The sequence below is a fragment of the Ptychodera flava genome, chromosome 13 (assembly GCF_041260155.1).
Source record: "Ptychodera flava strain L36383 chromosome 13, AS_Pfla_20210202, whole genome shotgun sequence".
Classification (NCBI taxonomy): Eukaryota; Metazoa; Hemichordata; class Enteropneusta; family Ptychoderidae; genus Ptychodera; species Ptychodera flava.
This window is the reverse complement of record NC_091940.1, coordinates 616,332-642,615: the sequence shown is the minus strand read 5'-3', so window position 1 is coordinate 642,615 and position 26,284 is coordinate 616,332. Positions and strand designations below refer to the sequence as shown.

General features: G+C 36.1%; 1 protein-coding gene across 2 annotated transcripts in view; it reads left to right on the top strand.

The window, feature by feature from the left end:
• Window positions 1–26,284, top strand: part of LOC139148629 (sodium leak channel NALCN-like) — a 548,532-nt gene that overhangs the window by 19,428 nt on the left and 502,820 nt on the right. The window lies entirely within an intron of this gene.

The following is a 26,284-nucleotide window of genomic DNA, read 5'->3' as shown; positions in this document are numbered from 1 at the left end:
GAATGACTTGCCTTGCGTTTCGACACGCCGGATCTGTGAAATCATAGAGATTTACTCGATATTTAGGAAGCCGTCATTATTTACGGCTTGGGGTGGGGTCGGAGGAATTGCTTTAGAAACTCAAAAACTTCAAGTAATCCACCCTGCCAAACATGACGTGTTTGAGTATCCCCCTCTCTGCTACAGAAATTTTGAGTGACCTCCCCCCCCCCCCAAAAATGGGAAAGTTAAATATCTATACAGTAAAATGGATTGCTTCTGCGACAGGCCCTGTACAGACCCTGATTAAACGCTGTGGTACAGGTCTGTGTCGGAAAGAGGTTCCATTGGTGTGACAGGGGCTGATGTACAGGTCTGTATCCAGGGCTCTGATGACATGCAGTGTTCTCCGTAGTATTTTGTTACAAGAGGGCAAAGATATGATGCGTAAGCACCACAAGCGACCGCTTAAGTGGTTGCGGGGGAGGTCAGGAGGGGGTGTCCCCCTCCTGCCATCGGGGCTTTTGAAAAATAGAGATTAAAATGGTGTTATTTGGTGGCATTTGGGGAGTATTTTTTCAGATTTTTTTCAATAAAAAACTCAAAGGAACAGAAATCTGAGACAGTATTCCAAAACTTATATTCCAGTTCACTGATTTCAATGAAGATTACATTTTTTGAAAACGAAAAAATAGCGACAGACATACATTTATTCACGTTTATTATTTATTATTATTTTCCTGCAATTATGGTTTGTTGTCAAGACATTCCACTGGTTTTAAACTCTATAGAATCAGAATTAGCTTGCTTTACACATTTTCCCCTATCGGTAATCTATACAATGTAGAATATAGAAAGCAGACGTTTCTCATGAATGATCAGGCAAGTATATCAATCTTTAATCAGGAAATACTGAAAAATGTACTCGGCCTCTAACATAAGGCTTGCCATGTCGAATAGCTGATCATTCTCGTCTGAAGATCACAATAATGTGAAACACATAGTGTGATGAGATTTTAGTTTCTACATGAAACCGCCTGTATTATGATATATATATATATATATATATATATATATATATATATATATATATATATATATATATATATATATATGTGTGTGTGTGTGTGTGTGTGTGTGTGTGTGTGTGTGTGTGTGTGTGTGTGTGTGTACATATACCGGGTATGAACATACATATCTCAAGCATACATATTGCTGTTCTTTACTATTATTGTTGTATTAATTCATAACTTCACTAAATGCTTCAGTACATATCAACAAAATTGAGTAGCCCCCTTCTTATTCTCCACTTTTGATCAACTCCCCCTTGTAGCTTTCGATTTTTTGAGTGACCCCCTCAGATTCCTCCGACCCCCCCAGGCCATAAATAATGACGGCTCCCTTATCGGCAATTTGGACTCTAATATCAACAATAGAATGCCTTGGCTTGTGTCTCGGGCACATCTGCTCTAGCTAAAATGACTGATAAACTTATCGGCCATTTCGGGACAAATATTTGATATTTATGTTGGAGATTTTGCTACCTCACAGATCTTGCCAAGCCGGACTTGCTCAATCCGTCTGTAACTTCGATACTAAAAAATACTATGCTTGTCAAATCTTGGGTAGATATTCGATGTATAATAGGGAGGTCACTACCTTACAGATCTGGCCCTTCGGTCTAACCAAGCCTGACTGCTGTAGTCCGACACTAACTTAGGCCAAGAAAAATAAAGTTTGTTTCTCATCCTAGACATGTTGCAAAAATGATGCGGTAATGATGTTTTTCTTTTCTCAATTTTTTAGCTCCGCTGTCAGCGACGCGGAGCTTATCAAATAGGTTGATTTTCCATCGTCGTCCGTCGTCATCCGTCGTCGTCCGTCATCCGTCAACAATTGCCTTCTCCTCTGAAACTGCAAGTCCAATTGCTTTGAAATTTTATATGCAGTTCACTTGGAGTGACCTCACTTAAATTTGTTCAAATCATGGTGAATTTTGCATATTTGTATTTTTAAGGCAATTTTTGTCATTTTTACCTCCCATTTGCCATACACATATGGCAATTGGGAGGTTATGTGGTTGAAAAAAGTCTGTATGTGAGATGTCTGTCTGTATGTATGTATGTATGGATGTCTGTCCGTCCAACGCAAAAACTCAAAAATCGCTGCACGTATTGAGCTGATTTTTGGTGTAGTGATGCCATATATGATGTAGATGTGCCGTTGTTAAAATGAACTCTTTAGTTCCATAGATATGCTAATGAGGTAGAAAAAAAAGGGAAAATGGTCAAAAATCAATAACTCAGGAACTACTCATCTGATCATTGACATATTTGGGTTTTAGGTACCTTGGGCCCAACTCATTTAACCTTATAGATTCGATGTCAATATTTGATGCTTTCTATTTTTAATGAATTTTTTTTTCTTTTTTTGCCATTTTAGTAAAAAATCTATTCCTCTTAAACCAATGGTTGGATCGCTTTAAAATTTGGCGTGCAGGTACCTTGTTAAAACTCAAAATAGAATTCATCAAAATTATGGCACAATTTGCATATTTGTATTTTTGGGCAATTTTTGCCATTTTTGGTTAAAAAAATCTTCAAAGAAACTGTGTATGCCATTACTTTCTAATTGGGTGTGCAGGTTCCTAGGAGTGACCTGAAGATGACTCTGTGAACTCAAGCTGAAATTTGCAAATTTTGTGGTACTTTTTGTCATGCTTTGAAATTTGGTACATAGGTGAAATGTAGTAGGTCATTCATTCAAAGTCAAGTACTGCCTGTGTGAATGAGCAGATTATGATTTTGCTGTTCCAGGCTGAGGTGCTATTTATAGGAATGATGCAATGTTAGATGGTAATTGATGTTTTAACTGGATTTGACTTACATTGTATGTAACTCTTGTACTGTATAAACCCTATCAATTCACCCAGAAAAAAATAATTAATATGATTTTAAATAATTGAATTAATTAGGATATCAACAAAGCCAAAATAATTTTAGTGTAGAATTATTAGAATGTTCAACTTTTTTGACAGTTCATGGTGAAATGCTTACCATCTTGAAGGATTAAAACATGTAAAGGCAACTTTCCTGAATCCCAACTTTTACATATTCTGAACCGTCATATATTGTGCTCTGTATGTTATCTAAAAGAAATTGCTCATAATAGTTTGTCATGATAGGTTGGTCTAATAAATAGAGACAGAGAAAGTTCCAATTTCCATTTATGGTTGACTTGGTAAGGATAAAATAAAATTACTTTTTGAGGAAAAAAATAGAGTGATCAATTAAAAGAGTGGTCAAAGTGATAGGGTTTTTATGGTAAACCTGGACTGTAAGATTCCTCATGTGCTATTTATAGCAATTATGCAATCTGTGTAAACAGTGCAATGAAAGTGTTACATGATTCCTTATAATGCTTTTGATGACCTTGAACTTCTTAAGTTGCAAACATTTGTCTCTTCTGTGTGCTTTCTCTGAGTACCTACAGGCTCAACTTATTCAACAGAACTTACTTGCAATCAGTGTTCCCGCTAAGGCTTATTTGCGCGCCAATTGCGCAGTGTCTCCGACTGCTCTCGCAGTGAAATTTCATGTTTTGCGCAACTTTAGTCTCAGTCATTTCGATCGGTAGTTTTGGAAACGATAACTCGGGGTGAAATGTGCGATCTCGGCGTAGATTTTACTTCCGCGTTTCGGGTTTAGCGCCCGTTGGTGGCGCAGTTGCCACCAACGTTCATTGTACGTTGTGACGTACCTCAGTAAATTAGCATATACATGAACGGACCCAGCTGTGAGACAATAATCCGACGTATCTCAACACAGTCCCGGAGGGACCGTGATCTCAAGTTGCGCACCCTCTTGAAAGCTCAGAGGGAACACTGCTTGCAATGTTAATTTGATAGTTAAAATGTGCGTGGTTAATAGGATGAAATACTGATAAAGATAACCAGCTGAAGATTCTTTATAACCTGACAGATATGCTGTTTTTTACCACGTAAATGTTGATAAGCAAGTCTTGTTTACTTTATTTAGAATGTAATTAACTCTCATTTATATTATTATAAGCAGTAGTATCAAGTTGATCAAGCTAATATTGACAAGTTGGTCGGCTGTTGGAGGTTAAAAGCTGTTAAAATAAATGTATGCATGTATGCATGTCTATCTGTTTGTCTGTCTGTCTGTCTGTCCGTAGACCCGCGTTTTTTGGAGGGTCTATGGTCTGTCTGTATGTATTTATGTATGTATGTATGTTAGTTATTATGTGCGGATGTATGTCTGTCAACATTAAAAACTCCTACAGGTGCATCGAGGGGTGGAGATGTGAATTTGTTAAAATAAACATGTTAAAGTCAAAAATATGCAAGGGAAAAAAGGAAAAATCCTGCAAATTGCTAAAACTTTGTAACCACTGGCCAGATTTGGTTGAAACTTGGTATGCAGGCTCTTTATAGTGACTTATTAAAGGTACATTTCTACAAATTGTGGTAAAATTTTGAGTTGTATTTTTCGGGCGATTTTCCGGGTTTTTTATCAAAAAATCTTTTCTGAAAGCACTCATCCCATTGCCTTTAAAACTTCTATGTATGATCCTAGGGTTGACCTTTGTCAGATTTGTTCAAATTGTGGTGAAATTTTCATATGGGGCAATTTTTCAAATTTTTTGTCAAAAAATCATTTTCTCCCAAAGTATTAGCTGGATTGCTGTAAAATATGATAGTCTTGATCCTAGGGTTGTTTTCTGTCAGACGTGTAAAAGTCATTATGAGATGGAGCATTTCATATTGCTGGGGTATAAGATTAATTTGGACTTGCAATGGAGTTTTCTTAGTCAACCTGTAAGAATGCAATGTCATGTGTGTACTAGTAGTTAGTATCGCTGCCAAGTGGGAGGACAGTGTCCTTGACACTATTTTTGGTAAAAAAATCTTTAAAAATCTTCTTCTTCAAAACTACCTGTCAGATAGCTTTGGTATTTGGTACATATGTCCCTAGGGATGATCTATTTCAGATTTTTTCAAATTGAGCAGCAATATGCAAATTTGCATTTTTAAGGCAATTTTTAGTCATTTGGGCCTTTGGCCCAAAGTACTAATGTGATGACGCGGCCTCTGTTGTCGCATACAGTGGGCCGTATGCTGTGGACGCAAGTATCTCAGAAACGCTTCAGTAACTTTTTCTGAAATTTGGTCTAGTGGTCACTTGGGCATGTATCTCAAACGGTCTTTTATGTTTTTTTGATTGAATCATTTTAAAGTCACTTTTTTAGCTTTTTTGTGAAAACCACTATTTTCAATTTTTCATCAAAACACTGATTTGATTATTGTGATATTTGGCATGGGTGTTCGTATAGTTGAAATGCCGTCAGAAATGTTCAAAATTTGGTGATACATGCCTTGTATTATTTTTACACAATATTTTTATCCATTTTTATTTTATATTTACTTGATTTTGACTCACTTTCGCTAAAGCTACCGTCTGCGCATGCGCACAACTGCAGGACAAAATCTGAGTTGAAGAATCGAAATGGACGCCATCTTGTTTCTCGGTCTGGGCATATTTTTTACGTTGTTAAACGTTTCACTGTGTATTTCAATATGTTCTATAGTTATGAAGTTGACAGTGATGCACTTTTGCGGCTGTCGTGTATTTTTTGGTATGAAATGCGCCTTTGATCGACTGAAGAATGATGGCCTCCGTAGGCGATAAACACCGGTACCGGGAGGCATATCAGTTCTGCTGAGGAAGTAATCCAATGGCCCGTATAGGTCAGGGGCTCACATAGGGGAGAACCACTTGATTTCTGGGGGTATGGAGGATTTTGAGAAAAAAAATTGTCACCAGGTGAAATAAAAGAAAAAAATTAAGCCTGTAATGGCTTGAGAAAAAAAAATTCTCATAATAGACAGAAATAAAAAATGAATTGTCACAATGCATTTGAAATGAGCAAAATTTTGGAAACTTCATTCTCATGTATTCTTTGCTGGCATGCTGCCATAGGCAGCGCAAATGTTTTTACCACAAGCTATTCTTATGGTTTTTTTTTCCCAGCACTTATGATATAAGCATTCACTACTTTACACCTCAGTGCACTCGATGTTTTCCTTCCCTTTCCTGACCCAAGAAATCATATTTAAGGATTTCTGTTGCAATATCTCTATGGCATAGGCAATATCTAGATGGGACTATTTGACTTCTGTACATTGTGAAAATTTAAAACACAAGACAGGAGTCAATAAACTAGTGTTAAAACCATTAATTATTCTCTCAACATAAATATGTTAGAAAGATTACAAGTTGTCAATGAAAAATTGAGGAACAACAAATATAATGAAAGACAATGTGTGAGCCTTGTTTCTCTGACCACAAAAGATAACATCTCCCCTGAGAACTTAAAGTGTATGTCCCGCATAAATTCAAAGTTAATTTTGCTTAAAATGAGCCATGCTATATGATTTTGCCACCCCTACTTTATCAAATAAATGCATCACCCCAATGAAACGACGCGGTTAAATATTATTAAAATGCAATATGTTGTGCGACTTTGAAGTTAGCTGCCATTCGGGTCGTTTCGGAATTCGCGGGCATTGCCACCGGAAATGACGTAACTAATAGAATGTACGAGTGAGTGTGTTCACCTCGGCCATTACATAGCGAATGCTTACCGCTGTGGCTTCAACATGGTGAGAAGTTACGCCTTTGGTGGTTGTCAGTTTATTGCATTTTAGGATGATGTAGTAGCCGCATTTGACAAAATTACAAGAAAGGGTAGGAAAAGAGGCATTCAGACAAGCGTTTTCTGCGGTGCACATTTTCGAGTGCCGTGACTTAGAATAAAACACGGTTCAGAAGCCAGATGTACGGTAAGATAGACTTTAATTCCTGGAGTTACTACATCGATTATGTAATCGCAATGCCGTACCAGTACGACCATTGTCACCAGAAAGCTTCGCGTGTATCATCATCAACTGTGGACAAGAGCGAGAACAGCAGCAAGACTGCGACAGGTTGCCCAAAACATGTCAAGGATGCGGGGGCCGCGGAGAAGTATGGCCGTGTTTACATCCCCCAAGACTGATCGCCGATTCAGATGCTTTACGAAAGTGATTGTAAATAAATAAATGAATACAAGGACTAGATCTCATGCATGTGTGACTCTATAATTAGTAACGTTAGGAGATATCTAATTTTATATTCCTAAAAATTTTCTGTTTTCTGTTGCTTATTTTGGGTAATTTCGTCAGTTGTGCATTGATTTTGACATCATTGTTGACTTCGATTGCTAAAGACAGTGCGTGCTTATGTTGACCGATTTACTAAGGAAGTACGCGGACTTCAGAATCACGGCATAATCCGACGTGGCAATTTGGCAGGATCATCAGATCATACATGATCCGAGATTGCACTTTAGCACGGTCACGATAACTAATATTGTTTGTTTCACTGTTGTTTAATACCTATATTTCCACTAAAAGTCCATTAGAATTTCCTCGTGGCTACTTGAAATCGTGCACTGGCATGCATGTAGTTGTCAACATCACTATGCTTGAATGTAGTAGACTCTTACTATGAATATATCGACTGTCACTGCATATTGCATATGTGTGCAAGTCACTCCGTATCATATCAAAAAATGTAGTATTGCGACGTTTGAGCTGCCAGAAGCCAGAATTTACAGTTTACGAGAAAGTTATCTTACATGTAAAACTCAGTTCTACTGTGAACAAAATGCAAGCTATGTTGTATAACTATCGTGAATAGCATAATATTTCGTACCGACAAACTGTGGTCAGGATGATACTGTCCAATTTTAATATTTGTCTCTTGGCACACACCAGATACTCATGACTGTAAAACCAAGATTTCCATATAATTGTATATACAGTTTTTAGTCCCCGCGGACGAAGTCCGGCGGGGACTTATAGATTGGGTCCCGTCCGTGTGTCCGTCCGTCCGTCCGTCCGTCCGTCCGTCCGTCCGTCATCAACAGTTTCTCAGACACTGCTTAACTGATTTTGTTCAAACTTGGCACAAAGGCATAGCACTATGACCTACAGATGCACGTCGATTTATTTTGTGATACGATCCAATATGGGCGCGAGGCGGCCATTTTATTGCGATTTTTCATGTCTTTGGACCATAACTCAGACATCCTTGAGCACATTCTGCTCAAACTGGGCACAAAGGCATAACATTATGCCCTTCATATCCATGTCAAATTAAATCGCGATATGTTTCAATATGGGCGCGTGACGGCCATTTTGTTGCGATTTTTCATGTCTTTGGACCATAACTCAGACATCCTTGAGCACATTCTGCTCAAACATGGCACAAAGGCATAACACTATGGCTTTCATATCCATGTCAAATTATTTCGCGATATTTTCAATATGGGCGCATGGCGGCCATTTTGCTGCGATTTTTCATGTCTTTGGACCATAACTCAGATATCCTTGAACAGATTCTGTTCAAACTTGCCACAAAGGTATAACACTATAGCCTACATATGCATGTCAAATTATTTTGTGATACAATCCAATATGGCCACGAGGCGGCCATTTTGTGTGCGATTTTTCGTGTCTTTGACCATAACTCAAAGATCCTTGAACCGATTCTGTTCAAACTTGACACAAAGGCATAACACTATGTCCTACATATGCATGTCGAATTATATTGCGATACGATCCAATATGGGCGTGAGGCGGCCATTTTGTTGCGATTTTTATGTCTTTGAACCATAACTCAGACATCCTTGAACCGATTCTGTTCAAATTTGGCACAAAAGCAAAACATTATGCCCTTCATATGAACACCAATTTATTTTGTGATATGATCCAATATGGCCAACAGGCGGCCATTTTTTTGCGATTTTTTCATGTCTTTGAACCATAACTCAAACATCCTTGAATCGATTTGGTTCAAACTTGGCACAAAGGCAGAGCACTATGGCATACATATGCATGTATCAATTAAGCTTGGGATAGGATCCAATATGGCTGCAGAACTGCCATTTTGTTGGAATTTTGCATGTCTTTGAATCATAATTCAAAGGTCATCACACCCATTTTGTCCAAACTTGGCACAAAGATCGCACATGTCAATTTACTTCGTGGACATGTTCCAATATGGCTGCCAGATTGTCATTTTTTCCAATATCGCTGTCAGATGGTCATTTTTGGATTTTTTCATGTCTTTTAGGCTTAATCATATGCAAATATTCTTTACTCAATGTTGTTGAGACTTGGTACAAAGATAAAGTGCTATGGCATACATATGCATGTCTACTAATTTTGTGCTATGATCCATATGGTCAATAGACAGCCATTTGATTTAAATTTTGGTGTGATTTTTTTATGTCTTTGAAACATAAACATAGGTCACTGTCCCTCGATGGACTGATTTTGTTCAAACGTGATACGAAGATAAAGTACTATGGCTGCATTCTTGTGCACATTAATTTGTTTCATTATATGATCCGAAATGGCTGATTACAACAACATACCCGATCCCATACCATTTCGAAAATTCCACCAAACCATGTGTATAGTATGTGCCAATCACGACACTGGAGGCAGTAAGGGCATCGTTATGTGTGATGTAATCAAAAGTTCCTTGAGTGGTCATTACGGCAGAGATGAGTCATTTATTGAACGTTCCTCAGATTACTTTATTATGCAAGTCACAGGCCTGATGCACCCGTTGCATCAATGTCATTCCACAGCTACCTAGACTACATCTACCTAGACACCAAAGATTATAACAAAATGGACAAGCGGGGACTGTGTCATCAACGATGACTTGTTATATTTAGTTTGCTTTTCACCATATTGTTTGTCCTTCCCTGCACTACGCAATTCAAAATTAAATATTGTTTTTGGCCTATACATACTTGAGGGGTAAGCTTATTTAGTCTCATACATTAAAGATGCACTGTTGACCTACAAAGTCCAAACTTTTTATCATTGTATTGTAGATAGGTGTACACTCCAAATACTAAGTACAAGTGTGGTGAGTGTAACAAGCAAATGTGTTTTAGTCAATGGCCCAAATTTATTTTCTATTTGATGGTCAATAAATACATGTGTATTCAATGCCAACAATCCAGTTTAAGTAATTTGATTTATAGATTAGCCATTGTCCATTATATTACAATATTTTGTGGCTAAATTTTCTCCCCTTCTGTATTATACAAGTTCACCGTTTCCTGTTTTAGATATTGTTGATTCTATTGAGTCCCATCTCTTATTCTTAATTCATTTTCACACATATCAAGGCTGTTGATACTTAGAATCCACACTTGAACTTATGCTGGAGCAGTAACCAACCAGTTCAAATAACTTTCATTTATGTCCAAACAATTTGACTTTTTGCCAAATTTCACATTTATGGCAAATAATAAACAGTAAGGAGGTACAAAGGACGTCGGTGCCCCCGGGCCCCATGTTGCCATTTTTGGTCAAAAAATGTATTTCTCAAAAAGTACTGGTCTGATAGTTTTGAAATTTGGTATACAGGTTTCTACAGATAAACTGAGTGATATTTATTGAAATTATGATGAAATCTGCAATTTTGTATTTTTGGGGCAATTTTTGCCATTTTTGGTCAAAAAATGTGTATTTCCAAAACTACTCATCTGATAGCTTTGCACTTTGGGATAAAAAGTTCCTACAGATCACCTCAATGATGTTTATTGAAAATATGATGAAATCTGCAATTTTGTAATTTTGGGGCAAATTTTGCCATTTTTGGTCAAAAAATGTGTTACTCAAAAAGTACTGGTCTGATAGCTTTGAAATTTGGTATAAAGGTTTCTACAGATTAGCTTAGTAATATATATTGAATTTCTGATGAAATCTGTAATTTTGTATTTTGGGGGCAATTTTTGCCATTTTTGGTCAAAAAATGTGTATTTTCAAAACTGCTCATATGATAGCTTTGAAATTTGGTCTACAGGTTTCTATAGATGAACTAAATGATATTTATAGAAATTATGATGAAATCTGCAATTTTGAATTTTTGGGTCAATATTTTCCATTTTGGGTCAAAAAATGTGCTTCACAAAAAGTACTGGTCAAACAGCTTTGAAATTTGGTATACAGGTTTCTATAGATGAAGTAAATTTGATCTTTTGAAATTATGCTGAAATCTGCACTTTTTGTTTTTGGGGGCAAATGTTGCCAATTTTGGTCAGAAAATTTTATTCTCAAAAAACCCACTCATCAGATATCTTTGGTTGACATGTTCATAGGGATGATCCGATAAGTATGATGAAATCTTCAATTGTGTATTTTTGAAGCTATTTTTGCCACTTTTCTCTGGCCACTGCATTGAGCTATCATAGATTTCCACCTTCTTCATCAACATGTGTCAAAAATAGTTATTCTCTACATAAACACAGCGGAGCTATATCGGCCGCTAAGCCGCTTGTTTTATATTTTTCAACCAACAAGAATGCGTGCAAAAACCCATAAAAACAACATGCATAGCAGTGTTGCTTATAGTATTTTTCTGTAGCAACAGTTCTGTGGTTTTAGTGCAGCAATGCACAGTTTTGACAGCTTAATTTAACAGTGACATATGTGTAAAGTTTTGAATGGAATGTTAGTGTCAGTTATTTTGTTTACAGTTCTGTTTTATACAGCCCTGGTATACACTATTGTCACATATTTTTGCGTTTGTTCTCTGATTTTATTTCCTCTAAAGCAGAAAAAAAAGTTGACACTGTAGATCTGTATTGACACATGCGATGATAACTTTTTTTATTGGCCTTAATACGATACTAGACTTGTCTAAAACGGTGGGTAAACATCCTATATCGGAGATTTCATAACCTCACATGGCTGACCAAACAAGTCTAATTTTGATGCTGTTGTCCATTAGCTGTAAATATCCAATATCATATAAAAGTGCAATGTTGAGGTGTCCTTGAAATCTAGTTTATCTTGACGCATGCAACACGGTCTATACACTAAACAATATCTCTTTTATGACCACAACGAGATCTCAAACCTAACAAATGCTTAACAAATGGGGATCTTATTGAATAGCGCCACTTATTACTCTCGCGAGAAAACGTGAGGAAAGGTCTTTCACATAGAATCAGTCTGTTCACTTTTTGTCTGCAAATTCCACTTTTTGCAAATCTTTTGAAAGAACAAATTTCATATGTTTGTATAATTTTGTCAGGTATTTAGCTTAGCAAAACATTGTTGTAAACTTCTGTACATGTAGGGAAAGTTACTGGTCCGCGTCTTTAGGAATAGCAGGACATCTTTCAAGATTTGCTGGTCCGACACGAAAAACTGCTTGTCTCGGGCCATCGGGTTAGCGTGAATTTCTTACGCTGGGTCAAAATGGATGCGCCACCTCCATACGATGATATGATGTATCGATACAGAAGTGGCAATGACAGATTAGAGAGGCAGTACTTGAGAAGTGAAACAAATTTTTACAGATCACCAAGTAAAATTCAGATTAAAGAACAAAGAGAAAGGCAGAAGCTCTGGCTTTGAAAATGAAAAAGAACCTTAAAGTTGTTGGTCATGAAAGAGATCAATATAAGGAAGCTATTGGTGTACAGATGAGAGATCTTTTGAAACAGAAAGACACTGAGAGGTTACGGTGAAAAAGCAAAGATGAAGAAGATACCCATCACAATGACTCCAACAGTGATGATGACCTTCCACTGGCTGGACTCAGACAGGAAAATACAACTGACAGTGATGATGACCTACCACTGACTGGACTCGGACAGGACAGTGAAAGAAACAGTTATGATGACCTTCCGCTCTGTGAATTTGTGCAGGAGAACATGCCCCTGTCAAAACTCATATAAGATGAAAGTTTGCCACTTTCATAGTTTTTGCATACTGCAAGTGCAGGAAACAAATAACTTGTTGAATATTTACAGTGACTTAATAATGTTCAACGTTTAGCAAACCATGTTGCTGCAAATTGCATCTACAAAGTATGCTTTGATTGACCCACTTGCTATTTATTACACCAATAACAGTGACCTAGCTTTATAAACTATTTTGAAATCAATATTGTTTCTGAAATTATCCCTAGTATCACATTTTTTATCACCCCATCATAAAACTCCGTATACAAACCTTGAACTCATTGAGCAAGTTACTGTTGAAATATTCTCATTGGATCAACCACAATTTAGACACTGAAGCTCTTACTTGTTGGCGACCTTTGAACTACCAGCAGTGCTCATGGCATGTCAAAGTCATTTATTCTGTATCATTTTTTTCTGCTTTGGTAACCAGATAGAGGATCAAAAATCATGATTTAAGTACAGTTGTACTTATAGTTTTCAATAAAAAATTTTTTAAAGTATGAGTCACTGTGAAGATATGGCCCCTCCAATTTGAGAATTGACCTATGACCGGAAATAGTAATTTGCTTATTATTTGCAGATTTTCGGATTTAGCTTCATTTTGTACTCAACTTTTGGTTTCTACAGTACAGCAATACCTACCTTACCTGAAAATTTCATCCTTCTATCTCCATAAATAAAAAAAGGCACTTCAACCATTAAACAGGAACTTCCCCTAGTGTAAAAGACGGATTATAGTAAATCTATGCAAATGTGAAAAAGCCACGCTGCTGATTAGACTTGCTGTGTTTGGTCCTAGAATCCCATAATTTGTCATTAGTCTATGTTCAGTGTCATTGAATCTTGCATATGATGTCTGTGAATACCGTATATAGCGACTAAACTTAAGTCAAGAATAAACTGAACAAATGTTCTGTTTTTTGGCGGAGAACTCATATGTTTCAAAACCTGTTCCCTGTACGACTGTTTGACCCCTCTTTGAATATGTCAGGAAAGTGCTCATCATGATTATTCAAATTCATCGTACGGTCAAAGCAATGCTATGAGAATTCAACAACTCCCGCCCAGTGTAAGCAAATGGCTGCGTCATCAGTAATCCTCTTATTGTGCCCCCATGGTCCTGTAACTTCCCATTTAAAGTGCCATGGACTTTATATGCAACCCAACAAGTCAATATGTTACATTTCTTTTAGACATATGCAGTTTATTTTATTCGTGAAGAACCCTAAATAACCCAAGTGAATTTTACATATAAGAAAATTACCAAGCTCTTAGTATAGTTTACATGTTTGATTGAACAAATTTAGGGCGGAATATTGGGGTAAAATTGCGCATTTTTGGTTCACAAAATTCAATGAAAATGATTAACTTATTCCTCAATAGCCTTCAAACTTTCATAAAATTTTCTCCTTGTGAGAGACACAAGTTCACGTAGAACATTTTGACAGATTTATCTTATCATCCATGTAAATAGTAAACAAACAAACAAGTACTGGTATTTGTAAGTAATACAGAGGCTCCTTTCACTCTATACAGGCAGCTCATACAGGAACACAAACACTGAAATGTTTTTTTAGTACAATGTAACAAATATAATTTGAAAGGTACCAGTATAGGATATGGAGCAGCAAAACAACTGCATTGTCCAATATTTATATGTTACTTGTGTTTGTTTGTTTGTTTGTTTATTTTCTTTATTAGTTTTAGTGGAAAGTGAAAATCTTGCATACTATCATTAAAAAATAAAGGGAAAAATCTTTATGTATACTCATTATTTTGGAGTATGTTTGATATCAAATGTATTTTCTGTTGTTATCATGCACACCATGTGTCATAAAAGTATGAAAATAATCATAGTATTTTGCATGACATGTAAACACAAACAATTAATTTGAATACACATGCAATCTGCTTCCATCTTACTATATGGTACATGCATGTAATCACTGGGCAAATGTATGGAAAGCCTCAGCTGACTTAAGTTTTCAGATAGTAGTGTATTAGGAGGGTACATGATTATTTTATAACTACAGAAAATTATTTTATGTGCCGACACTATTTTTATGTGCATCAGGCATTACTTCATGAGCAAATATTAAGATATTATGTGCATAAAGTATTATTTTAGGTTAATTTACTATTATTTTATGTTCAAACACTATAATATTATGTGTGTACAGTATTATTTTATTTGCAAACATTAAGATATTATGTGCTTCAACTATTATTTTAAGTTTATTTACTATTTATTTCATGTTCAAACACTATAATATGTGTCTACAGTAGCATTCTATTTGCAAATATTAAGATATGTGCTTCAAGTATTATTTAAAGTGGCACTCCCACTTGGTAACATTTTTAAAGCAAATTTTTGTAATGCCAACGGTCGATATTTGACGTGGCGACCGCGCGGATCACGAGATATCGATAAAAACATGTCCTCAAAAAGGTAAAAGTTTGAATTCCGGTGGCCCACCTAAATTCAGCTTCCGAACATCGAACGTTAGGCACTGGGGCCGTTGTCAACTAAGCTATGGAGTACAAGTCTACGCTTACGCTGCTGTATGCCACAGTACCACTCGCGTCGGTGATCGGTCATGCCCCCTTGGGGAAAGCCGAGTCTTACTTACTCTGAGAAAAAAAGGAAAACAAAGTTTGATTCCACCAGAATTTGCATAGGTGACTAGCATTACCTGCAGTTGATACATTGCGGCCGCCGAGTGGTACGCATAGACGCATACCACGTGCGCGGCGTACTGTGTGGCAGACGACAAAACATCGGAGGGGGCTAATATTTGACACGTAAAAACTGATGTTTATGTGGTATTGGTTAAAATATAGTACAACTGATTAAGAATAATGAAAACGACAAAAACTAAGGAGAAGTTTTACAAAACTTACCTGAGGTAATGGCATAATGCTGTATATAAAGTCTTTGCAGTGGGAAGTAAATTAATTACGTCGTTCGAACGTATTGTAGACTCCCTAGAATATCGTCAATCAGTACAACAACAAACCTTCGGGGGATTTCGGGTCAAAATCAGAAACGATCGTAAAACTTCGGGATGTGAAAAATACGCTCGGGAAATGACATGTTTTTATCGATATCTCGCGATCCGCGCGCAGTCGCCACGACTAATATCGACCGTTAGCATGAAAAAAATGTGTTTTAAAAATGTTACCAAGTGGGAGTGCCTCTTTAAGGTCAATTTACTATTATTTTATGTTCAAACACTATGATATTACGTGTCTATAGTATTTTATTTGCAAACAGTAGGATATGTTGTGTATAAAGCATTATTTGATGATTCAAAACTATTAATTAAAGTTCAAACTGTATGATATAATGTTATGCAATAGTATTTTATGTTCAAACTTTGTGATATTACGTGCACAAAGAATTAGTTTTTGTGCAGTTACTAAGATTTTATGTGCATATTGCATTATCTTACGAGGAAAATAATAATATTGTGTATCTACATTATTATTTTATTACCAAATGCTATGTATTATGTGTGTACTTATTATGTTATTTGGTTTGGTTATGGTGTTAAGGCTTTACGTTAATACCTTTAAGACCATTCGTTATTATTATTATTAGCTCGCACTTTTCAACCACTAGAGGGCACCTTTTCTTGGATAGAAAATATGCAGCCATTGAATGTTGACGTGTCAGTGAGAATCAACTTTCACTAGACTTGGAAGCTATTCTTGAAAGGTTAAATCTGTCAGCACTGGCAGAACGTTTTTTAGCTGACAGAGTCAAACCTGAAACGGTCCTCGACATGACGGACGCACAGTTGATCAGATTTGATTTGAAGCTATGTCATCATTCCTGCCAACTGCTAATACATGTGTCAACAGTCTTAACCTGCCAAGACCCTGTCAGTCATCCGACTCCTAGTAATGATACTCTTTTTGGGCTGTATGATATGGCATTTGCCAGTGCCTATTTTGGAAATGTGTGATATGCAGGATATGTCTTTTAAGTCAGGAAAGGTTTCATTTATAGTTTACATATGCTTTGATAGTTTTGCCATTTTACTGGCTGAGATCAGTCTTAAGTATTGAAAGATTACTAAAGGGCATGAAAATATTAAATTATTGTACGTTTGGTTGCCTTGTTGTTATCTTTACATTCCAACATTACAGGTAACCCACTGAAACCATCAATGCCACCAATTATGACAAACACCAACGTATAAGTTAGTGATTTGTGTCCACATGCCACAATTGGTTTGGCCCTTTCGCATTGTATACCTGTCGCTTTAGCCGATGATTTTTCCTGGCATGTACTCCATCATTATCAACTCTATGTATGCTATCGCAAAGTCGCATACGTTGAACTTTTACTCCAAATTTTTCCATGAGAAGACATTTTACCATGTTCTCACTACAGCCAGGATATTCTTGTGCTAACTGATGTACATGCAAATCAAGATTCTCATCTGATACGCTGGAAAAGTTCATCTTACTGAGTCTATAAGTCTGCATTCTCCTTAGATAGTTCTCTCCGATACTGACAACATGGTTGCAATTTCAAATATCATGAATCCTTCTTCTAAGTGGTTGTGTAGTATGTCTCTGGGTATGAAAGACTGTGGTGCACCACATCCTTGAGGCACCTTAACAGGTAGCCCTACGAGTATGGCGAGAGTGTCCGGCTTTGGCTACGCCGCCTCCCGAGGTGGGAGGCGGCGTAGCCAAAGCCGGACACTCTCGCCATACTTGTAGGGCTACTTAACAGGAGCTTTTGACCCGTGTGATGTGCACAAAGTGCGTAATGCCATCATTTCCTGGGAGTTGTGCAGACGGACTGAATGAAAGTCGGCGATGGATAATTCACAAATATCTGTCAACCAAATTGCCAAGATTAAGCCTAAACAATAAGGTGACCGTAGCAGAATGTTGCATTTCCATGATGAACAATTACTATCCATTTCAAACTGCCTGTTGCTGATTATGGACAACAGCTCAAAGAACTTGCCAAAGGGCATGGAGCATGCTCGGTTTAATCATGTTGCATCATGGAACTTTGTAATATACTGATTGTTTCCACACTGAATTAGGCTATATTTCCATTAAACCAGTGTTTCCACTTAGTGGCACAGCGATCGGCGAGATATACAAAATGACCAGGCTAAGTGCATTTATTTCTTTCGTGTTTCAGCCCCTGATGTCGTCCAGGTGTCACTCTAGTTGGCCTTGTTCGGGGTTAACAGATCGCATGCAACTTGAAAATTGTGAAGTGATCAGATTGACCCCATAAAGTATGCCCTGTAGTAGTAACAAAGTGTGAGCTCATAAAATGATCAAGAAAGGTCATAACATACTAATGTAACAGCATAACACGATGGCAACACCAAATAAAATAATGATTACACACATAATACATAGCATGTGCTGATAACATAATATCGTAAATACTCAATATTATTATTTTTCACGTAAGATATGCTGTATGTAGATAAAATCATAGTGATGGCACAAAAACTAATTCTTTGTGCACGTAATATCGTAAAGTTTGAACATAAAATACCACTGCATAACATAATATCATGCAGTTTGAACCTTAATTAATAGTAGTTAATCATCAAATAATGCTTTATGCACATAATACCGTAATGTTTGCAAATAAAATAATATTATAGAAACATAATATCATAGTGTTTGAACATAAAATAATGGTAAATTGACCTAAAATAATACTTGAAGCACATAATATCTTCATGTTTGCAAATAAAATAATACTATAGACAGATAATATCATAGTGTTTGAAGATAAAATAATAGTACATTAATATAAAATAATACTTGAAGAACATAATATCTTCATGTTTGCAAATAAAATAATACTATAGACAGATAATATCATAGTGTTTGAAGATAAAATAATAGTACATTAATATAAAATAATACTTGAAGAACATAATATCTTCATGTTTGCAAATAAAATAATACTATAGAGACATAATATCATAGTGTTTGAACATAAAATAATAGTAAATTAACCTTAAATAATACTTGAAGCACACAATATCTTAATGTTTGCACATAGAGAAATGTCTGATGCACATAAAAATATATTGTTGGCACATAAAATGATTTTCTTTCGTGATAAAATCATTATGTAACCTCCTAATATACTACTATCTGTAAACTTAAGGCAGCTGAGGCTTTCCATACAAATGCAGCAATTTCTAGCTATGGCGTGGTGGATGATCGTTAATGCACAAGCAATGTAAGGTTGAAAAGTTGAAGACAACAACGCATCATTATAACTTTTGGATCAATAAAAATCAGTTTGAAGCTCGAAAACTCCAGTGTTTGGGTCTGAAGGCTTTGCCCCTTTGTGTCATGACTTATCTTCAGTCAACATACTCAAAAGAACTGATCATGTCTTTTGACGAGAGTGCAACAAAAATTGCTCACAAAATTGAAAGAAACTAGGAGATATTGGACACAAAAGTTCATACATGATTTATTTTGATCAAGCAATGTGTTGAGTACGTTGGAAATCTATCACACATTCTTCACTTCAGTCTTCCCTATGGAACATACACAACTCAGTGACCGCTATATGACATGGCTGTCTTCAATGTTGGGTGGAGCACAACACAACATCAAAGTTTTTAGCTCAGCTGTCAGCGACGCGGAGCTTATCAAACAGGTTGATTTTCCGTCGTCGTCATCCGTCGTCGTCTGTCGTCGTCCGTCAACAATTGCCTTCTCTGAAACCGCAAGTCCAATTACTTTGAAATTTTATATGCAGTTCACTTGGGGTGACCTCACTTAAGTTTGTTCAAATCGTGGTGAAATTTGCATATTTGAATTTTTGGGGCATTTTTTGGTGTTTTTGGTAAAAAAATCTTCTTCTCTTAAACCGCTTGTCCGATTGCTTTGAAATTTGATATGCAGTTTACTTAGGGTGACTTGAGTCGGATTTGTTCAAATCGTGGTGAAATTTGCATATTTGTATTTTTAAGGCAATTTTTGTCATTTTTGGTAAAAAAATCTTTAAAAATCTTCTTCTTCAAAACTACCAGTCAGATAGCTTTGGTATTTGGTATGTATGTCCCTAGGGATGCACTATTTCAGATTTGTTCAAATTGTGCGGAAATATGCAAATTTACATTTTTAGGCAATTTTTACCATTTTTGGTCAAAAAATGTATTTCTCAAAAAGTACTGGTCTGATAGTTTTGAAATTTGGTATACAGGTTTCTATAGATGAACTAAGTAATATATATCTAATTTCTGATGAAATCTGCAATTTTGTAATTTTTGGGCAATTTTTGCCATTTTTGGTCAAAAAATGTGTCTGATAGCTTTGAAATTCAGTATGCAGGTTTCTAAAGATAAACTAAATGATATTTGTTGAAATTATGATGAAATCTGCAATTTTGTATTTTTGGGGCAATTTTTGCCATATTTGGTAAAAAAATGTGTATTTCCAAAACTACTCATCTGATAGCTTTGAAATTTGGTATTCAGGTTTCTACAGATGAGCTTAGTAATATATATTGAATTTCTGATGAAATCTGTAATTTTGTATTTTTGGGGCAATTTCTGCCATTTTCGGTCAAAAAATGTGTCTTTCCAAAACTGCTCATCTGATAGCTTTGAAATTCAGTATGCAGGTTCCTACAGATAAACTTAATGATATTTGTTGAAATTATGATGAAATCTGCAATTTTGTATTTTTGGGGCAATTTTTGCCATATTTGGTAAAAAAATGTGTATTTCCAAAACTACTCATCTGATAGCTCTGAAATTTGGTATTCAGGTTTCTATATATGAGCTAAGTAATATATATTGAATTTCTGATGAAATCTGTAATTTTGTATTTTTGGGGCAATTTCTGCCATTTTTGGTCAAAAAATGTGTATTTCCAAAACTGCTCATTTGATAGCTTTGAAATTTGGTATACAGGTTTTTATAGATGAACTAAATGATATTTATTGAAATTATGATGAAATCTGCAATTTTGAATTTTTTTGAGCAATTTTTGCCATTTTTGCTCAAAAAATATGTTTCTCAAAAAGTACTGGTCTAACAGCTCTGAAATTTTGTATACAGGTTTCTATTGATAAACTAAGTAAGATAAATTTAATTTCTGATGAAATATGTAATTTTTTATTTTGGGGGCAATTTTTGCCATTTCGTATTTTTGCAATTGGGGCAATTTTTCCATTTTTGGTCAAAAAATGTGTTTCTAGAAAAGTACTGGTCTGATAACTTTGAAATTCGATATGCAGGTTCCTACAGATGAACTAAATTTGATCTTTTGAAATTATGATGAAATCTGCAATTTTTATTTTTGGGGGCAATTGTTGCTATTTTTGGTCAGAAAATTTTATTCTCAAAAAACTACTCATCAGATAGCTTTGGTTGACATGTTCTTAGGGATGATCCGATGTGATATATTCAAAGTATGATGAACTCTTCAATTGTGTATTTTTGCAGCTATTTTAGCCATTTTTTTTCTGGCCACTGCATTGAGCTATCAAAGATTTCCACCTTCTCCATCAACATGTGTCAAAACTAGTTATTCTCTACATAAACACAGCGGAGCTATATCGGCCGCTAGGTCGCTTGTCTTAAATTACAGTAATATTGGGTTCTCGATCGTCAATCACTCAAAAAATTAACAAGTTTGATTTAAATTTGATGAAAATCCGAACAAAAGTCTCTGACTTTGATCACAGAGCACTGTCTGGAGTGTTCACTGTGTTCAACACAATCGGCTAATTTGGCCGCCATTATGGATGTTTGCTCCACTTCAAAATCACATTCAACTGCTGATAACCAGAACTCTCCATTCTACATAAATATTGTCTTAAAAAACCTTATATCCGCCGTTTTTATCAATAAGTAGGAGATACATTGGCGAAAATTTACTGTCTTCCATGTACACGGCTTGTAACAAAGTACAAAACATGTCCCTCTTGGCTGTGGTGAGTGATCAGAGTGACCTAAATATGCAGAATAAAAATGAGTGACCCGCTCAAGCAGAAAGGTTGCATAAATTACCAGAAATTGCCATACTTACGCCGGATGATGTCATTATTTTAGTCCTTATATGGTACTGAAGTGGGTACAAAGGGTAAGGAAAGGATATTCAGTGTGTTTAGTTTGCCAACAAGTTGCTGAGTTAGGAATTACTGAGCGACAACACTTGTCGATGTAAACATCGATGTGTCGTGGAACCTCGAAGTGAGCTGTTGATGTATACATCGACACGGCACTGTAAGGGTAAAGTACAGAACAATCGTTCAAAATTGAACAAAACCTAAATTTTGTGCTAAAAAATTAAAAATAATAATCGTTCAAGTTGATTGCAAATAACTTACTATATTTGTCTCAATTTCTATGCAAAATACTCACCTTGACTCGCAACTTTCAAAAATATTGTGGCCTTAATGTTGTCACTTGTCATTCTGCAAACTTTGAGATATTTGCAGAATTAAACAAATGCAATTTTTGATGGCAAAATTTTCATATTTCCAAACAAGAGCCACTCACTGTTTTTGATTTTTGTATTCAATGGGTGAATACATCCATAAAAACATCACAAAAATGTCTCATAACCCTTTCCATTTTTAGCTCCCATAGCCATATGTATATATGGCAATGGAAGCTATTCTTATAGGCTAGGGAAATGTCTGTATGTATGTATGTCTGTATGTCTGTATGTCTGTCCGTCAACATCAAAAACTCCAAAACCGCTGTACATTTCATCTTGATATTTGGTGTGTACATGGATGATGGGCTGTAGATGAGATTTTGTTCAAATGAAGTTGTCATTGCCAAAAATATGCAAATTAAGTGAAAAAATGTAAAAACAGTCAAAATTGAAAAAACTCAATAACCACTGAGCAGATTACATGAAAAATTGGCATGTAAGTACTTTTGGCTGACATGAAATGATTGTGCACATCTTGGGTCAGTATCTTGGACTTGCTTTTTTTCATGAATTTTTTTGTAATTTTCTCCCATTTTTGGTCAAAAAATCTTCTTCTCTGAAACCACAAGTCCGATTGATTTGAAACTTGGTATGGAAGTGTATAGGAATGACCTTTCCCAAATTTGGGCAAATCGTGGTGAAATTTGCATATTTTTAGTTTACACGTCCATAGACTCCCATGTATTAGGCAGATCTCCATAGACTCCCATGTATAAGGCCACGAAAAATAAAAATTTAGTTTCTCATCGTATTCATATTGCAAAAAGGATGCAGTGACACAATTTTTAGTCCCCATGGATGAAGTCCAGTGGGCTTATAGATTGGGTCATGTCTGTCTGTTCGTCCATCCGTGAGTCCATCCGTTCACGCAGACATCTCGGATATTTTGACAAAATGTCATGTGACCTTGATGACCTTTGATCTCAAATATACATATTTGTCCATAACTCAGTAACCACGAGTGCTACCACCCTTCATATATGGTATGATGGGACACCTTTATGACTCCACATATTGTACCTCATTAATTATGCACATATCTAATTTTGAGCGAGCCAATAGAGCTAGAGGTCTGATTTTTGGTATATAGGGATAACTTAGCAAAACAATTTTTTTGACAAAATGTCATATGACCTCGGTTACCTTTGACCTCAAATATACATATTTGTCCATAACTCAGTACCCACAAGTGCTACACCCTTCATGTATGGTATGATGGGACACCTTATGACGCCACATATTGTACTTCATTTATTATGCACTCATCTAATTTTGAGCGAGCCAAGAGAGCTAGAGGTCTGATTTTTGGTATATAGGGATAACTTAGCAATACAATTTTTTTGACAAAATGTCACGTGACCTCGGTGACCTTTGACCTCAAATATACATATTTGTCCTAACTCAGACCATAACTCAGTACCCTCAAGTGCTACAGCCTTCATGTATGGTATGATGGGACACCTTATGACGCCACATATTGTACCTCATTAATTATGCGCATATCTAATTTGAGCGAGCCAATAGAGCTAGCGGTCTGATTTTTGGTATATAGGGATAACTAAGCAATACAACTTTTTTGACAAAATGTCACGTGACCTTGGTGACCTTTGACCACAGATATACATATTTGTCCATAACTCAGTAACCACAAGTGCTACACCCTTCATGTATGGTATGATGGGACACCTTATGACGCCACATATTGTACTTCATTTATTATGCGCATATCTAATTTTGAGCGAGCCAAGAGAGCTAGAGGTCTGATTTTTGGTATATAGGGATAACTTAGCAATACAATTTTTTTGACAAAATGTCATGTGACCTCGGTGACCTTTGACCTCAAATATACATATTTGTCCATAACTCAGTAACCACAAGTGCTACACCCTTCATGTATGGTATGATGGGACACCTTATGACGCCACATATTGTACCTCATTAATTATGCGCATATATCTAATTTTGAGCGAGCCAAAAGAGCTAGAGGTCTGATTTTTGGTATATATAGGGATAACTTAGCAATACAATTTCTTTGACAAAATGTCACGTGACCTCGGTGACCTTTGACCTCAAATATACATATTTGTCATAACTCAGTAACCACAAGTGCTACAGCCTTCATGTATGGTATGATGGGACACCTTATGACGCCACATATTGTACTTCATTTATTATGCGCATATCTAATTTTGAGCGAGCCAATAGAGCTAGAGGTCTGATTTTTGGTATAGAGGGATAACTTAGCAATACAATTTTTTTGACAAAATGTCACGTGACCTCGGTGACCTTTGACCTCAAATATACATATTTGTCCATAACTCAGTAACCACAAGTGCTACACCCTTCATGTATGGTATGATGGGACACCTTATGACGCAACATATTGTACCTCATTAATTATGTGCATATCTCATTTTGAGCAAGCCAATAGAGCTAGAGGTCTGATTTTTGGTATATAGGGATAACTTAGCAATACAATTTTTTTTGACAAAATGTCACGTGACCTCGGTGACCATTGACCTCAAATATTACATATTTGTCCATTACTCAGTAACCACAAGTGCTACACCCTTCATATTTGGTATGATTGGACACCGTATGATACCACATACTGTACCTCAACAATTATGCACATATCTCATTCTGAGCAAGCCAATAGAGCTGGATGTCTGATTTTTGGTATATAGGGATAACTGTAAGAGAGAATTTTTTTGACCAAATGTCATGTGACCTCGATGACCTTTTACCTAAAATATATGTTTATGTCAATGAATAAGTAACCACAAGTGCTATGTCCTCTGTATTTAGTAGGATGGGAGACCTTATGACAACGCACGCTTACCTCATTAATTGTGTACACATCTAATTCTGGCAAGCGAATAGAGCTAGAGATCTGATTTTTGGCATATAGGGATAAATTAGCAATACAATTTTTTTTTCAAAATGTCATGTGACCTCGATGACCTTTGACCTTGATTATACATATATATGCATATCTCAGTAACCACAAGTTCTATACCCTCCAATTGTGATAGGATATTAGACCTTAAGATTTCACATCTTGTACGTCATTTATAATGCGCATATGTATTTCTTGGCTGGCCAATACTGCTAGAGGTCTGATCTTTTTCCCGATTTAGAACCATAACTTAGACATGCCTCATGTGTTTCAAATTGGGAACAACGACATAGACCTATGTGCCCATAGATCTCAACATATACACTCCAGTGATACTTCTTAATGACCACATTTTCCTGCCCCATCAAGACTAATACTCCTATTACAAGTGGGGACTATGTCATTGTAAATGACTTGTTGAGTTAATTGTTGTATCGCAGTATTCGATATATCTAATTCTGTATTTTTTCCATTTTATATTCTGAATAAATACATTAAACATATTTCACTGTCTCCAGTACATTACATTTAAGTATTTTCACTTCATGCACTTTATCCCTTTCACACATGTTCAAATATCTGACCAGAGAACAAACACTAAATAGTCCAGGATGGGAGCTACAGTGTCATTGACGCTATTTTTTATTATTCCACATCAAAAATGGCACTTTATCACATGTCAACCAATTCTCCATGGGCCTCCCTATCATCACAGGAAATTAATTTTCTGTCCTTCAAAAAGGAGATATATTACAATAAAAACCTGTCATGGATGGATTGCTCTCAAATGATCTGAAACACAGTTATTTACCATTAGCAACAAATCTATGGCAAGATTTATGTAAAGTTCATGAACTTACACGAGGTATGAGACAAAAAGATGACCATGACTTTGCTGCCCTACTTTGTCGTCTTGGCAAAGGCATTCGCAAGAGAGATATCTAAATATTGCACACTGAGTCATTGAAACAATCAACCTACAAAGACATTTAGCTGCTGATGTGCAGCGTGCTCAGAAAGTTACGTGTCAATTGTCACTATTCACAGCAACTTAGGGAGTCTATTTGTATTATTTAATTATAACACTTAGATTCA